Source organism: Sinocyclocheilus anshuiensis, unplaced genomic scaffold, assembly GCF_001515605.1.
Source record: "Sinocyclocheilus anshuiensis isolate Anshui unplaced genomic scaffold, SAMN03320099.WGS_v1.1 scaffold671, whole genome shotgun sequence".
NCBI lineage: Eukaryota > Metazoa > Chordata > Actinopteri > Cypriniformes > Cyprinidae > Sinocyclocheilus > Sinocyclocheilus anshuiensis.
Genome location: NW_015551031.1, coordinates 327,095 through 334,414, shown reverse-complemented (window position 1 = coordinate 334,414; position 7,320 = coordinate 327,095).

The following is a 7,320-nucleotide window of genomic DNA, read 5'->3' as shown; positions in this document are numbered from 1 at the left end:
GATATATCTTCTCTAACAATATATATATATATATATATATGTGTATATATATATATATATATATATACAAAGTTCTGTCATGAAACTCTAGATGGCACAGTCCGATAGGTTCTAACTCAATCTGATATATTGACATCATTATTCACATGGCACAGCAGATTGGTCCTTTTTTCTTATCAGCAGCCAATGAGCTTGCTGCTCTACATTCAAATACTCGGCTAGTGCTTGCTGTTGCAGTTGCAGCGAACTTCAGAAACCCTCCACCTCCCCCAGTTCCACCTGTATAGATCTGCTATGGGGTAATATTTCATATATGTTATATGTGCAGCAGCAGTATTTCCTACATGCTCACAGCAGCATGTCTGTGGATGTATTGGCAATAGTAAGTCTCGCTATCTATTCTGCCAAGACCAAACACATTAGCATTGTCATGTACATTACCATGCTAAACTCTCAGAGAGTTGTCATGACAGAAATATATTAAATTTATGTTACAACTGATGTTAAAATTTTACAATTGATTTAATTCTCAGAAAATGAAGGCCTATTATGAGATTATTCTCATAATGTCTTTGTTCTTGAAATCATAAACTTTTTTATTTTAAATGCAGCTGTACAATTAAAAACGTTCCAAGAAAAAGACAGAAGGGGCTCCCACAAGAATCCCCCTCATTTTTAAATCTAAGGTACAACCATTCACCATAGAAAGTGAAATCATTGCCGTTTGTGTGATAGCTTTGTGTGATATACCAGATGTTTTGCAACCGGCGCAGAATGATTGCACAACACGAGTTGAAAGAGTTTAATTCTTTATGTGTTTGTGTCAACACTGGATCCTGTCAACACCTAAACCATGCCCCCCCCCCGTCCCTTTTCTGTGGGCCTCCTGTTGTCACAAACATCCTCTCGCAGCAGGTGCTCCCGTTTCATGTGACAGCTCTTTAATACCTGGTTTGATCTGTGTAGTCATGTCATTATTTCTTCTCCCTGCACGCTCCAAACTACTCACTTCTGCAGCCAGATGAATTATACACACACACAGTATATTTAATAATCATTAACAAAAGCGAGGTATATGAACACTGATGAAGAGATGGAATTTTCCTGCGATTTATAATTTGAAATCGTTTCATTTTATCATCTTGAATGTAAAATCCTTTTGATATAACAAATTCATTCTGAATGTATTGTTGCTAAGCACCTCTCAGTCAACATGATCTTATTTACTTACTGCATGTTCCTGGGCTTTTTGTGAACAATTCATCTGGGCATGTTATTTTGAAAAAAAAAAAACAGTTGACTTCATAATCTTTAATCAAAATGTACTTTGCTCTTTCTCTGAACTGATGTCCCCTTTCTGTCAGTTAGGCCATGCAGGTTACTGAATAATGGCAGCCAATAGCTATTCAGACATTGTTTTATTAACCAATTTGCATTCTTTTTGTGTCATTCAGGATAGATTTATTATCAATATACACTACTGGTTGTGTATGGATTTTTTTATGTTTTTGAAAGAAATCTCCTATGCTCACCGAGACTTTATTTGCTTAAAATACAGTAAAACTAAAACTATTATACATTTTTAGGACTATTCAGGATTGTGTCACAGTTCCACAAAAGTATTAAGCAGTTTTCAACATTGGTAATAATAACAAATGTTGATAACACTTTATGCATTGTAATTATTCATAATGTGCGTTGTAATACATTATATCTTGTCGTAAATAATCATAACCAAATTTAAAATGCATAGTGTAACAATTAATTGATAAGTGTTATAATGTATTAACTGTGGTTACAATTATTCATGAGATTGTACAATGCATAGGTGCATTACAGGCCATAATTAATGCATTAAAACTTCTTTTATAATGCATTATACATAAAAGCTTTAAGTAAAGTGTTACCAAAATGTTTCTTCAGCCCCAAATTGGCACATTAGAATTATTATATTAGCAATTAGCATTTTACAATTAGCATATTAGAGAAAAAAATATATATAGCATAAAATCAAACTCAAAAACACATCACATTACAGAAGTAAAATGGGCTGTGAACATTATTTTATATTGCATTTAAGAGAGCTGGTCTAAATGTATGCTTTTTAGACTCAATTAAGTTTTGATTAAGTAAAATTGAATTGACATGGGTAATGGTTGCTGACAGTTTAAGGCACAATTTCAAAGCTAGTCTAAACAATTTCTTTATAAATGACCAAAAACCAAAGTGTTTCAATTATCCCTGCTCTCACTTATATGACACATGGAAGTTAGTGTGAGGGGGAAAAAAAGGGTAATGCAAAAAGTGTGAAGTTATGTGTCAGAGAGACTAAAAGAGAGCGGCAAGGAGAAGGAGCCGTGTGTTTACAACTGGCCTAATGTTTGTTTGAGACAGCAATGTGTAGGTCCGCAGTCTGACTCCGGGTGACAGCGCTCAGAAACAGAAGAGAAAAAACTGGCTGTCACAGATCAAAGCGATAAGCAGCAGCACTTGCCAGACGCAAAGCAAGAGACGGGCTCCAAACAAATTGCAGAAGCTGCTACAGAAAATATGTCCAAATATATTCCCCTCCTGAACAAAAAGCAACAATTTACAGCTTTTTGATAGTCTTTCACATTGTTCATTCATTCTTTTAAGGTCTAACAGCCCAAGACACAAGCTAATTCCACGTTTCCGACATTGCCTCAAATCAGACAATTGCAGAAATGAGTTCAACCAAGTCAGAATATTAAGGAAGTGCTTTAATGAATGCATGACTGACACTTCAGACAAGCCTTATCTTTTCGGTTCTATCTAAAAGTGCAGCTTTTCATGCTGGTTTTGACATGTTACTACATTTCTACCTTTTATTGATTTACTTCAGTATTATGTTTGACTACTAGAGCAAAACAGTAATGTGTCCCTCGACAAATTAGATACAATTTTGCAGCGCTTCTCAAAGAGCTGAAAGCGCATTCTGGCAATTACAGAGAATTGGGCACCATCAGGCCTCCTGTGGCGTTACTGTAAAAGCTTTACTGTAGATATCCAGCCCTTTGCTTTTAATCTTTTAAAGATTTGCAAATTCTGTTTTGAAATGGCTTTTGCTTAAATTTGCAGCTCTTTCTAACAGCCTCCTAAAAACACTAAGTACAATCTCAAAAACCACAACCCGATGACTCAGCAAACAGAATTAGATTAAATACGTGTGGGGCTAAGTGAAAACTTCATATTCTTTTCAAAGAGCACAGAAATGCTTCATCTGTACTTTCAAGTGAGATTTGTTGAACTTTAAATGCTCTTCTCAGAGTTTGTCAGTAGCTCTGGGGAATACATTTCATACACTGTAAAAATCTTTCAAGCCAAACCAGTTCAACAGCCTCTAAATAGCTTAAACTGGGGCAGAGAGCAGACTTCTCTTCAAATATTCTAATATTTCAGACATATCTGATAAATCGTACAGCCAATACAGATATGACCACTTCCAGATCTTTTTCTCAGTCTAAAGCTTCTAAAAAACCAACAGGCTTCTTTGAGTAAAGTCAGCTGACGCTAGAAATCAATTATTATAGACAATGATTCTATCCCACTTACCAAATAAATACAATGTACAAAAAATTCTAAAACAATGTTAAAGTAATAAAAATGCTTAAGTCTTCCAAGGTCATTTTCACTACAATCGAAAATTGAGACGCAAGATGGTGCTAGTTGCGTTTGTATGAATTGAGAGCAAGTATGCAATCTGATATGACAATATTACATGGCTGGTTGCTGCAATTAACCAATCAGAATCAAGTATTTTACAGAGCCTAATAAAACGCAACAGTGCCCGCCCACTTTTTCAAGAGCCTTGGTTCTGGAAGTATTTTTCCAATAAGGATTTTAAAGAAGTCTTTGTTTGAGAGTTATAGGCCATAAACCAACCAGCTACAAGGTGAATCAAAACATTAAAAACTTTTATTCAAAGCAAAAAAGCATTTGAAAATCAGACAAAAAGACAAAGGTACAATACTGTGTACTTTACAGCGTTAGAGACGGAAAGAACTAGAATCCCATGAAGCACTGTGGATTATATTTATTAATTAAAAATGGATAAACATAAAAGCATTGATTTTAAGGCATGATTTCTCAGACTGATGGATTTCTATGCCAAATTTTGGGTAATGTAATTATTCACTGGGAATTACACTTTTGAACATGGTTATTAACAAAAAAAAGTTGAAAGTTGAAATGATGTGAACTGATTGCTTCAGCAAAATGTACCATAGATTAACACCCTCTAATAGCTCACAGTAGGTCTGTTTTTAACAGTTTATGAATAGAAAAATTATTGGATTGATGGATTATTACTTCCGGAACCTGACTGTTGCAATCTATAAGTGTTCTTAAACTTTAAAATGTCTTACTATGATATCACAGGAACATTAAATGTTCTGTTATGCCATTAGGTTGTAAAAGCCCTGAATCTTTATTTTTAAAAAGTGAGGAGGAGCAACCTGGGTTTAAGTGTTTTTGCTCGTCACAATCAAATCAGCAACCTTCATCAATAGTTCTATGAAGAACCGTAAACATCCATGGAACCTTTCAAATGCAGAAAAGTTTCTTTATAGTAAAAGAGAGGGAACCGTGTGTTTACAACTGGCCTAATGTTTGTTTGAGACAGCAATGTGTAGGTCCGCAGTCTGACTCCGGGTGACAGCGCTCAGAAACAGAAGAGAAAAAACTGGCTGTCACAGATCAAAGCGATAAGCAGCAGCACTTGCCAGACGCAAAGCAAGAGACGGGCTCCAAACAAATTGCAGAAGCTGCTACAGAAAATATGTCCAAATATATTCCCCTCCTGAACAAAAAGCAACAATTTACAGCTTTTTGATAGTCTTTCACATTGTTCATTCATTCTTTTAAGGTCTACATCTTTTCACAGACCCCTGAGCCACTCTGCCTTAATCCCATTTAAGTGTTTTTGCTCGTCACAATCAAATCAGCATCCTTCATCAATAGTTCTATGAAGAACCGTAAACATCCATGGAACCTTTCAAATGCAGAAAAGTTTCTTTATAGTCGAAAAATGTTTCTTTAGATTTCTAAAATGTGCTTCAAAAGAACTGTTCACTGAAAGGTTCTTTGGGGAACCAAAAATGGTTCTTCTATGGTATCACTGCAAAAATACCCTTTTGGAACCTTTATTTTTAATAGTGTTCTGGTTACCAACCCTGATCCACTACACTACACATCATTTTATTTTATTCATTTATTTATTTGATTTTACATTTTGTCCTTTATGAGAGGCCCTGCTCTCAAAACTTGATAAAATATTAGTCAATAATTAGTTTTTCATTACAACACTATCAATTTTGTGAACTAGTAAAAAAGAAGAATGAAAACGTCTTTTTTGCGCAGTAGTAACTTCTAACCATTGTTTTCTATGGATGTCCCATTTTCTTTTCAATAATTTATATTCCACCAACCATCAATCAGTGCTGCCTCACTATTGCTATAGTCCCTCATCAACTCATGGAAGCTCGCCATTGCGCCTGCTTTCATCAGTTACAGCTCCTCATATAAGAGGATGCCAAGTCCTCCACTTTAAGTGCTTTTGCACTCGTTCACTGGATCGTCAGTGATGGTTCCAGCACACACTGATGAAGTGTGAAGCGAGGCAGGAATGTTTACAATCACTGATTTTTTTTTATATATATTTCTTATATATTTAATATAATTTATATATTTTTCTGTCTTTGGAATTGCAAAACATTATATCAAATATTATATCTATCAGTAAATTCAGCTACCCAAAGACAAAAATGTTGTCCTAACACATATTCTCTCAAATAAAACACTTTGAAATGTACTTGAAAAAGTGCAGACACACTGGCTAAAGATACTACCTTCGGCCAGTATTAAATACAAGCCAGAAGTGAAAGGAGTTAAGAGCAGATTCACCATGTTTGGCCCACATGTGGCCAGAGATCAACTAATGCATGTTAATCCAGAAACACAATGACCTCAATCCTGTAAATCTGTCAATAGAATATCCGACGCTCCGGATTAGGAGACTGTTGTAATGACAGCACAGACGTAGCTGTTATTTAAAACATCCTACACACGAATATGTATTTTTTTAACGGATCATTCTTAGATTCTTAAATAGTTAGGAACTAGATCGTTAGCAGAATTGGCGCATGACTGTTTTCCCTTTTTTGGAAAGAAAGAGTTCACTTCCATCAAAGGCTACAGTATAGCAATGCTTCTCAAACTGGTTGTGCATCATATGTTACACTGGACTAGTAGTTGTGACCAAAGTACCACAAAAAGTAAAAAGTAAAAAAAAAAGTCTTAATGCTTTTCATATTTGATTTAAAACAGTCAAAAAATAATATTTTCATGAGATGCAAAGTCCCAACAATACAACAAAATTTTACAACAAAAAAAGTAGGAAAACACAATGTTATAAAAGCATAGCGTGATTTACCAGCCTAACACATGGTACATTAAATAATGAATTAGTATTAGACATATTAACACTGACATAAAAAGACATGGATTTTTTCCTCCCTACTAAAAGTCATAATATAATTTTTTTTCTCTACACTAAGATCCCATCAGCACAGAATTGCAACCCATTTTAGTGGGTAACCACTCCTATAGTACAATAATTTAATTTGGCTTGCTTTGCAAATGCAAATGATGTGAAATGAAATGCAAATTAACAAAAAATCCAAAATTCCTAAAGAAAGTGTTTACACAAAGGCAACATGTTTGGCGGTGTATTTCAAACTGTTCACTACTGTGGAAGTAACTTGGGGCTGTTTTGGAGATGAAATCCTCCCTGCAAATCTACAACAGTCCTGAGGTACAACACATCAGATTATTTGGGCTAGGCCAACCTATTTTTCCACATGCAATGAGGGGAATGCAATTTCAAGATTTAAAGCAGTGCTCACTCAGAGAGAGATAGCTGTTTTTTGAGGCAGAGGGCGATGGCAGTCATTGCAAAGCTAGGGTTGGTGGTATCACAATAAAACAGAGAGGTTTGTTTGCAGCAGAGATTTCTTTCTTTTCACTCCAAGCTGTCACTGATGAGCTGAACCAGAGCACGGGTCAAAGACTAGATAAAGGCTCCTGAACCAGGAAACAATCAGGAGGCATGTGGAGCATTATAAGAAGCTGTACTGCTGCAGTGATAAAATGGATGAATACACTTATTAATAACAGAGCCGCTATGAATCAGTGTTAACATAAATGGGATGAGATACAATGGGCACAAAACAATGTGTCATTAAAGACCATTACAACAATAGAAATGTACATAATCAGATGCTTTATTTGATAAATTCATTA